Genomic DNA, 8,582 nt, shown 5'->3' on the forward strand with positions numbered 1-8,582 from the left:
AACCTAAAGTTATTTCCAAGTTTAATTTATTAGATGGGAGGGTGTCGGAACAGAATGCATCAAATATCTTGTAGTGTTTAAATGTATTAAGTTGAAGTTTCAGAGCTCAAAGGTGCAGCTGTCACATTAAGAATAAACAGCAGTACAGAGATCGCATGAACACTAAAATAGACATAATTAAGTTGAGATCATTTTTTTTCTGCTCTACGAGCAATGATCATGAATTCACAAGATAAACATTTTTTCTGCAGCACTAAACACATCATCTACTTCTCAATGCCAGCGTTTCATTTTCCTGTCATATTTTTATAATTTTATTTTTAGTTTCTGACTTATAAAGACGGAGCTCAGATTGATTCTGTTTACAAGAATTGTCAAATGACATACATCCTGAGTATTCCTGACTTTGCTGAACTCACTTTATACTGTACCCCTCTGGACTGAGCATATCCATACATGACCTGGCTTTATTTCTAAAACCAGTCAATAGCATTGGTACCGTTTTTGTTGTTCATTTGTTTGTAACTCTCTTTTCTTATCTAGTCTTTAATCATTTGCATGACCGTTTTAGTGTCACGGTCGGACGGCCCTTTCCGGACGACCCTGCTTGTGTTTATGTTTTCTGTATATGTGTTTGCTTCTCCCTCCCTGGCCCTCGGGGTTGTTTACGGAAGTGCGCGCCGTGGGAGAGGCGTGTCCGGGCGACTGTCGTCATTGGGAGTCCCCCTTCGCTGTTGCCGGCCCACCTGCAGCTGATTACCTGACCAGTGGTTGGTAATCATTCCTCCAGGCTAGAAAGGGGTATTTAACCTGGACTCACGGCGACAGTCGACGTGGGATTATTACTCCGAACTGGTACAGTCTGTGCGAGCAGTGTGAGTGTGTTATTCGGCTAGCGTGTGGCTAACGCTGGATTTTCCTTCTTCCTCCAGGAGGGGCGAGCGGAGAAGCGAGTTGGGGAGCACACACACGAAGGGAGTTACTACACGGAACGTACTGGGAGCAAGGGACGAGCACGATTGGAAAATTGCACTTTTGAATGGATTGTTGGACTTGTCTGTTTCACTGTAAATAAACGCACTGTGTTTCTGTGAGCAAGAACCGCGCCTGGGTCCCTCTTTTCCGTGACATTTAGTCCATTTGGAAATCTAAACCAACATTCTGGCAAAGAGTTAACTATTCTTAAATTTTCAAATTTAATGTTGTTTTTATCTGTCAATACTGTTTTTATGTGATCTGCCTAGTTTTTCAAATAACAGCTGTGCCAGGGTGTGAACTAGGTTGGAGGACCCAAAAGCAGAATTCAGAATCTGTAGGCCCATTGTAAACAGTCCAGTGGTCCAATGTAAAGATCAATTCGAGAAATAAGTATGAGCAAGGAAAACATTCACTGGAAAACACACAAAGGCACAGGATGCAAAGGAAAACTAAAACTTTTAAATAAAATAAAAAAATGAAAATAAAGACACATACATAAATACCAGAGATGATTCTAGGTTCAAACTTTAAGGGGGGCTTAGCTCCCAATCATAATGCCATGCATGCAGTGCCTTGTAATTAATATTGTTCCATTAATATTAACTACAAAGCATTGGATGCATGACTTTACCCTTTTGACATTTGCAAACCTGAGTTAGTGGATAGTCTATTGCAGTGTCTAAGAACAATTCAGAGTGAATAATCTGAGATTTCAATATTATACACTGGTTTTAGGGTGGAGCCTTTAGTTATCAAACCTGAGGCAAAGGTTCAGTCATTTAAGAAGTTAAAGAACTATTTGTAGCAAAACAGATGAGATGAGACACATGCACATTATTTCAGTCTGATAATCACTTAGAGGCAGTCCACCAAATCATCAGACACTGCAAAATCACCCTGCCACTCCATAGACCTGTACACAAGCAAACGGGTAATAGAGTTGTTTTATATTAAAGTTTTTAAATTTATACAAACCCTCTGACACAGTTTTGTAAACGGACTCAGGCGCAGACCAGGAGACCTTTGCAGAAACTGATAGTGCGTTTATTTACAGTGGTGTCACTGGGTGAATATATATATACACAAGGTTCTCGGGGAAGGGGTCCGGGGCTCCAGGGGGGAAGGGGAAGGGTCCAAAACCACACTCTGCTCTTTCAGCCAACAATCCCACTCCTTTCCTCCAGTCGCTCCTCTCGCTCACTCGGGGGTACAGGGACGGGTCCGGGGGGAATCTACGCACACACACAGAAAATCCAATTAGCACTAGATCACAAGGAAACTCACAGACTTAGGCAGATTGCTGAAGCACTAACGCGGGTGACTCAACGTTCCAGCAACGAGTAGTGTAGGTCTGCCATCTTAAAAAGCCCTTCTGATTGTAGTAACCAGCGCCAGGTGTGATGATGAGCACAGGTGCGTGGGCCAGGGGCGGATCCCACAGTGAGCACCGCTGTGGCCAGGGAAAGAGGGAGAGAGAGAGAACAAAAACAAACACATGTTGCCTAACCCGAAATCAGCCGGTGAGGCATGGGGACCGTGACACCCTCCTTTCATTATGCAAACTCAGCACAGAACAGCATTTACCCCGATTTACAAGTGGAGTATAGAGCGTCACATCAATGTAGTGGCAGCCATCCTCTTGAGCCATGTTTAGAGTTGTATGAATCCTGGAAAATGTTACCATTCATATCAATATGCTCTGTTTAGAATGTCCGCTGGTATTTTTTTAAGTGTGCTACTGGAAAGTAGGTAAGGCTTCCATGAAATACATGAAAACTACTTTGTGAAAAATGACTTTTGTTTTTCCAGTTAACTTCACTTTCTGCTCCCTTATTCTTCCTGTTCTTGTGCAATCTCTTTGTCCTCTCTCTCTCCATCCTCCTCACTCAACTAGAAAATAATAAAAAATATAATCTTATAATAATTATTATGAGAGCAAATAAGGGATCCGCATTCGAAAACAGGACAGCACACTGCTTAGTTATGTCTGCGTGGGTTCTCAGTCATCCAGGTGATGGTTATCTAAGGAGAGGTTATCTAAAGAAAAGCAGCTGGACTTCTTTAAGTTTCCTGAAGACTTTTCACCTCTTATCTGTAGTTCTAAGTCCCAGGTATTTAAGCCCTAGTGGGAGTTGTCCCTTAAGAGGGTCGTTTGACCCACTATTGATCATGTGCCTCATCACATGAGTCAAGGTGTGAAAAAGGGTGTGAGTCATTATTAACAAAGGTTTTGGGTGAGGTAGGGTGAGCCAAGGTCTCCTAGTGGGTCCAAACTCGCCTATGATAAATACTAAGACAAAGGCAAAGGAAGGCACGAACAGAAACAATGGGGAGATTACTTCAACTGCTGTATTCCCCAAACACATGGTAACACCAACCTAAAACTCATGACTAGAATAAATAAAACAAACACAGAAACCAAAGACTCAGCAGTATCCTAAGTGAGACAACCAAAGAAATCAAAACAGGAATCTAATATTCAAACACAAAAATCTAATGTTCAAATATTAGAACCACTATGAACCAAAACTCAAAGATATTAACTATAATAAGATGACTCAAAGACTCAAAAACAAGGCCTTGTCTTGAGTATAATGAAATTTCTCATAAGAGCTTCAAACAAAGCTTTAGAGAAGCGTCAAACTTCTAAGCCAAGGAACAAACCAGAGCTGACATTTATTCTTTGGATGGCCTATTTTTTCAGGAATGAACCTCATCTAACACATTCTTTGAATATCAACTCTGTCAGTTTTTTTTCATGATAGGACATGAAACAGATCCACATTACATTAAGTACAACCAAGGATATACAGTATATTATATGTTTGTCAGAAATAACTCATAATATTAATCCATACTAAAAAAAAATTATTATAAGATAAGATACTGATTTCAACAGTACCGATACCAACAGTGTCATCTTTGCCTCCTCTAGTTAAGGCTAAACTTCAGCTACAGGCAGACACACAGCCGTAAGTGCATCTGGGATAAAATCTTTGCCAAATCGAACATGCAGACGCATCTACACTGAAAAAAAGGGACTGGCCATCTCTTGGATTTATGTAAGCATCTTGCATGTATTTAACACAATTACCTCATGTTTTAAAGATAAATGTAACTATATAGTGTAAAAACTACATGATATGCAGAAAGGGTGTATTAAATTGTTCATATCATGTTCAGGTGAAGTAAGTCAATAAGATAGCAACGTTAAATCTCGTGAAACCACGCGTGATTTCATCTCGCGGGCTTTGGATCGTGGTTCAAGAAAGGCATCCATCTCAGTCAAGTCGAGCAGCCAACTCTACGTTTTTGGTATGTCTTGATTTTTTGAATTAATATTTACCATATTTCAGCCAAATGTAGTTAAACGTCTAGAGTGTCGCCATGTAACATGCTAAAAAAGAGCCATTAGCTTATTTGCTGTTTTATCTGTTGTCAAAGAATTGGCGCTTTTTCATTTGAATTTGTCTTTGGCACAAGAGCCGTAATATCACATTAAACCTAATTATGAGGCACTCATAACATAATTTGGTTTTCTGTGTGAATAGATTTGCCAACTGACTCTTCAGTTACATTGTGTATTTACTGCACCGTGGTGTTAGTGAGATTTTGGACATTGAACAGCTTTAGCTAATATCATTAGCGGCATTATGCTAGCTTACATCCCTACCCCTCCTGCCCTCACCTGCTGTCCTTTTCTTTTTGTTTTTTTTGCTGCACATTGAGAGACCACATCTATTCTGCATTTCACCAGGAGTCAGCTGATGGATTGTGGGTTCAAGGTGTTATGGTAAGAAAGTATATTCTATTTTCGCTTAAGGTTTCTGTAACTTAATTATAATAGATTTTTTATAGTTATTAGGTGCATGCATACACAAATAGACCACCCTATTAAAACAACTGAGAAATCCAAAATCTGCCATAGGTTTAACTTATACCTGTATGTATTGTCAGAAAGGTGATTACTGGACTCACATTAATGCACACTTGAACTAAAATGAGGTTGTAACTTGTGGGTTCTTGGGTTGCAAATCAGAAACAAACATCTTTGGATTTTTTTAATCCCATAAGATCTGGAAACACAGTTTTTATTCAACAAAACATTACTGATTAACCAAGCACAGTGCCTGCTGTTATTTCAAAATTTCAAAATGTTATTTCAGATAAAATGCAGCATTCCAGTGCATCCCAACCATGCCTTTACAGTCAAGGTTTCTGACGGAGCTGAGTTTCTCTCTGACAGTCTGCTGAAAGTGTTTGCAAAGTGATCGGGGGAACAGTGCACAAAGCTAAAGGATGTAGCTGCCATGATGACAGTAAGAACTTTAAAATTCTTTAACTACAAAGTGTATATGTATTGCATTAGGTCAGTAAAAGATTTTTATGCTGCATCCATTGAAACAGTCAACTATTACCTGTGAGTACTGATTCCACTGAAAGGATGCCATTCTTTTTTGTCATGCATTTACTGGCCCACTGAGAAAAAATTATCTTTTTTTAAAAATATATGTTCTGGAAACTATATATCCATAAAGTTGATGTCAAACAGGAATTTTTGATATTGCTTTCTAGATGCTGGTGTTGCATGTTGACTGGTTTAAAAAGTCAAGTTTTTGTCTGGGATCATTTTCTTCTGTGCTACTGAAAAGTTCACAAATCTCTGTTTTCTTTGTTATAATACTTTAGGATGACATTAATGCTCAAAGGGAGTCTCATCAAAGTGCTCCGCATCTGTGTGAAAGACAATTGCAACATCTTGGTGCAGGAGTTCATGGTGAGTGTTTTATGAGTAGATTGTGGCTTTGCAACATTTAAAAATGCATTTAGTTATCCACTTGATCCTCATTGGACTGGTTAGGACCAGTAGTCCTCTTTAATAATTTGAAGTTCACATGAGGCCTAGTAGTGAACTCGGCCGCCGGCCCTTGAGGCCCCATCCCTACCCCTGTATTAGGGGTCACATCAGTGTGAAAAAATTTTAAATTTGTCATTCTAGTGAACAAAGAAAAATCCCCCCAATATTTACATTAGCTTTTGTTTGAAAAAAAAAAAAAAAAAAGACCAACTGACCAACAGCTAACCAAATTGTGGGGCTGAAAGTCTAAATTCTAACATCTTCTGAGTGACATAACCTGGATTTCTGATGGGCCGGTGTCTTTCTAACAAAAACTAATGTAAAGCATTTGAAATTATTATGTTTTTCACTCTCTCTTAGAAACTCTGTTAGACCATGAATGGCAGCATGGCAGGCAACTCTTTGGCTATAGCTATTTACTATGGTTTAAATTACTCTAACATTAGAACTGGTAGATTCAAAAGAGATGAGTTTAAAAGGGAATCTTAAAAAAATGTTTTGTGTTTAACCAGGACTTGACTGAGGCCACTGCACAGATTGAGAAAACCACAATGAACATCTGTCTCCAGAGATGCGCCAGGCAATGACTTTTCTGATGTTGGCATCATCATCGAGGGTATAGTAGTTCTTCAAGATCTGGATAACGTGACCTTTGCAGTAGCCATGCTGTTTGGACCTTTTTTATTCCTTCAATATGAGTTACCCATCACAGCTCTGCTACACTTTTGAGGTGATTCAATGGGTGGTAATGGAGTTGGATGCAACTCAGCTCTCAAGAAAAGCTCACAACTAAGACAAAACTGCTCCTGCAAGGAAAGCTCACTGTTATGCATGCAAGGTGATCAGCTCTAGGTGAGAGGACATTTAAATCTCACACTTGTTCTGCTGCATTTTTGAAGCTCAATTCCAGGAGCAGATCGCAGGGTTCATTTTTATATACTCTGCAACTGCCATGAGGACAAGCTGTTTTTGTTGTTGTTGTTTGTTTTTCCTTTTGCTCTGTACAAGTTCTCTGTTTGTCTGTTTGGCAGCATTTTTCAATTTCTGCTTGTATTTTTTCTTTCTTTTACTAGTGAAGAGATGTAGCGTGAACAGTTATACAGTCTAAATATCCCATATGGGTCGTGTGAAATGGTATTTTCAGTTTCATTCAGTTGAAGTAAAGAACGTTGAATATTTCTAAGTATGCTGTTTTGAACCAAGATGTCACAGTATGATCAGTGCTGTAATTTTTGACAGTCACTGTATCAATGTTATTTTTGCGTCTCTTGAATAAAGTTTTTGACCTGCAAGTGCTAATTTCTTTAGTTATTGGGGTAAAATGGGTAATGTTAATAGGAAGGTGTTTGCCAATTCAGTAACCTAATTTAATGTTAATGGAAACTAACATTTCCTCAAATTGTTTAGTTATAATTGTTGTTTAACTGAATCTTGACGTCAGAGGCCTTAAATAGAATGTTTTGTATTGTCCTGTAACATTTTTCAAAAGAAACAGTCTAATTTCTTTGCTGTGATTGATTCCAGAGAACACGGAAGAACTGACATTATTTAACTGTTGATTTATATAGATTCAGTGGAGGAGTAATGTCAGTTTAATTCTTTACCTACTGTCAATGCAGTGAAATTAGACATTTTGTTTTTAAAGGTTACTGGTGGATGCCAGCAACCATCTTGGAAGAGAACAATACAATCTGTTATAAGGCCTCCATTTGAAAATTGTGTATTTGATACTAGAATATAATAGCAAAATGTAATTTGAAGATAACATGTAGTATTTAAGTGACCAAGTAGTATTGGGTAAAAGTTATTGAATGGTGTTGGGATAAAGTGAAAAAATTGTGAAGGATTAAAATATTCCAAGAGCTCAAATTACTTCATCAAAACATGTTTAAGTCACATTTTATCAACACAAATTGCACAGGTTTATTGAACATGAATAAATTGTGTTAATTTAACTCAATTGTTTAAGTTGCTGCCAAAGCAAAACATCTGTGTGCAACAAATGTCCACCATTGAATTAAGTAAATCCAACAACATATTTTTTTCAGTGTACTGCAGCGGTCCCTGAGGGAATACGGGAGCAGCCACAAGTACCTTAATCAATTAGCTACTATTACTATTATCTGTCTGTTAAGTTATCATTAAAGTAACAGCTAGCAGCCATGGCTAATAATAAAATGATAATGTGAATGTGGAGCTAGACAGCTAACGTTATCAGTCCTGCCGGTCTGCAGCACTATTAAAAGTTTCAGATATTTCAAATATTTCTCCTAAACCGTGATATTAAAACTAAGGGAAAAGTCTACAAGCAACTAGGCAGAAACATTGTAAACTTTGTTTGATCAGCAATGAAAATGTGCAGTCAAGTCACCAAAAGCACAGCACTACCTCAGACAACCTAAAAATGTTTTTTGGTGTTATTCTTTTTTTGTCTTTTTTGTTTTGCACTATCTAAGAGAAACTAAATATTTCTTGTATATCCACCTTACATATTGTATAATAGTTTTGCCATTTATGTTGTTTCTAATGTTTTAATCTATTTTTAAATTATGCTTTTTTTGTAATCAGTTGCGATCATCAATATTTCTGTAGACAGATTACTTTCCTAAATATTTGTTTTAACAGGTGAGTTACCAGTTTTCTAAATTAATTCTAACTTCTCTCGGAGTCATGAGGTGCTTTTAGTTGCAGAATTTGTTCTTGTTTACTTCCAGACCCCCAAAAAACAGAAGTATGTAGTTGTTTT

General features: G+C 38.0%; 2 long non-coding RNA genes across 2 annotated transcripts; both read left to right on the top strand.

Annotated features, from left to right (window-relative positions):
* The first annotated feature begins 493 nt into the window (after positions 1-493).
* On the top strand, positions 494-1,101 carry LOC309709108. The gene is made up of 2 exons (XR_014277424.1): positions 494-855; positions 933-1,101. It is a non-coding gene; the product is annotated as an uncharacterized lncRNA (long non-coding RNA).
* A 2,927-nt stretch (positions 1,102-4,028) lies between these two features.
* LOC309707935 lies at positions 4,029-6,877 on the top strand. The gene is made up of 4 exons (XR_014277125.1): positions 4,029-4,771; positions 5,145-5,297; positions 5,668-5,755; positions 6,349-6,877. It is a non-coding gene; the product is annotated as an uncharacterized lncRNA (long non-coding RNA).
* The last annotated feature ends 1,705 nt before the right edge of the window (positions 6,878-8,582 follow it).

The sequence above is a fragment of the Aulonocara stuartgranti genome, assembly GCF_965226115.1.
Source record: "Aulonocara stuartgranti genome assembly, chromosome: 6".
Classification (NCBI taxonomy): domain Eukaryota; kingdom Metazoa; phylum Chordata; class Actinopteri; order Cichliformes; family Cichlidae; genus Aulonocara; species Aulonocara stuartgranti.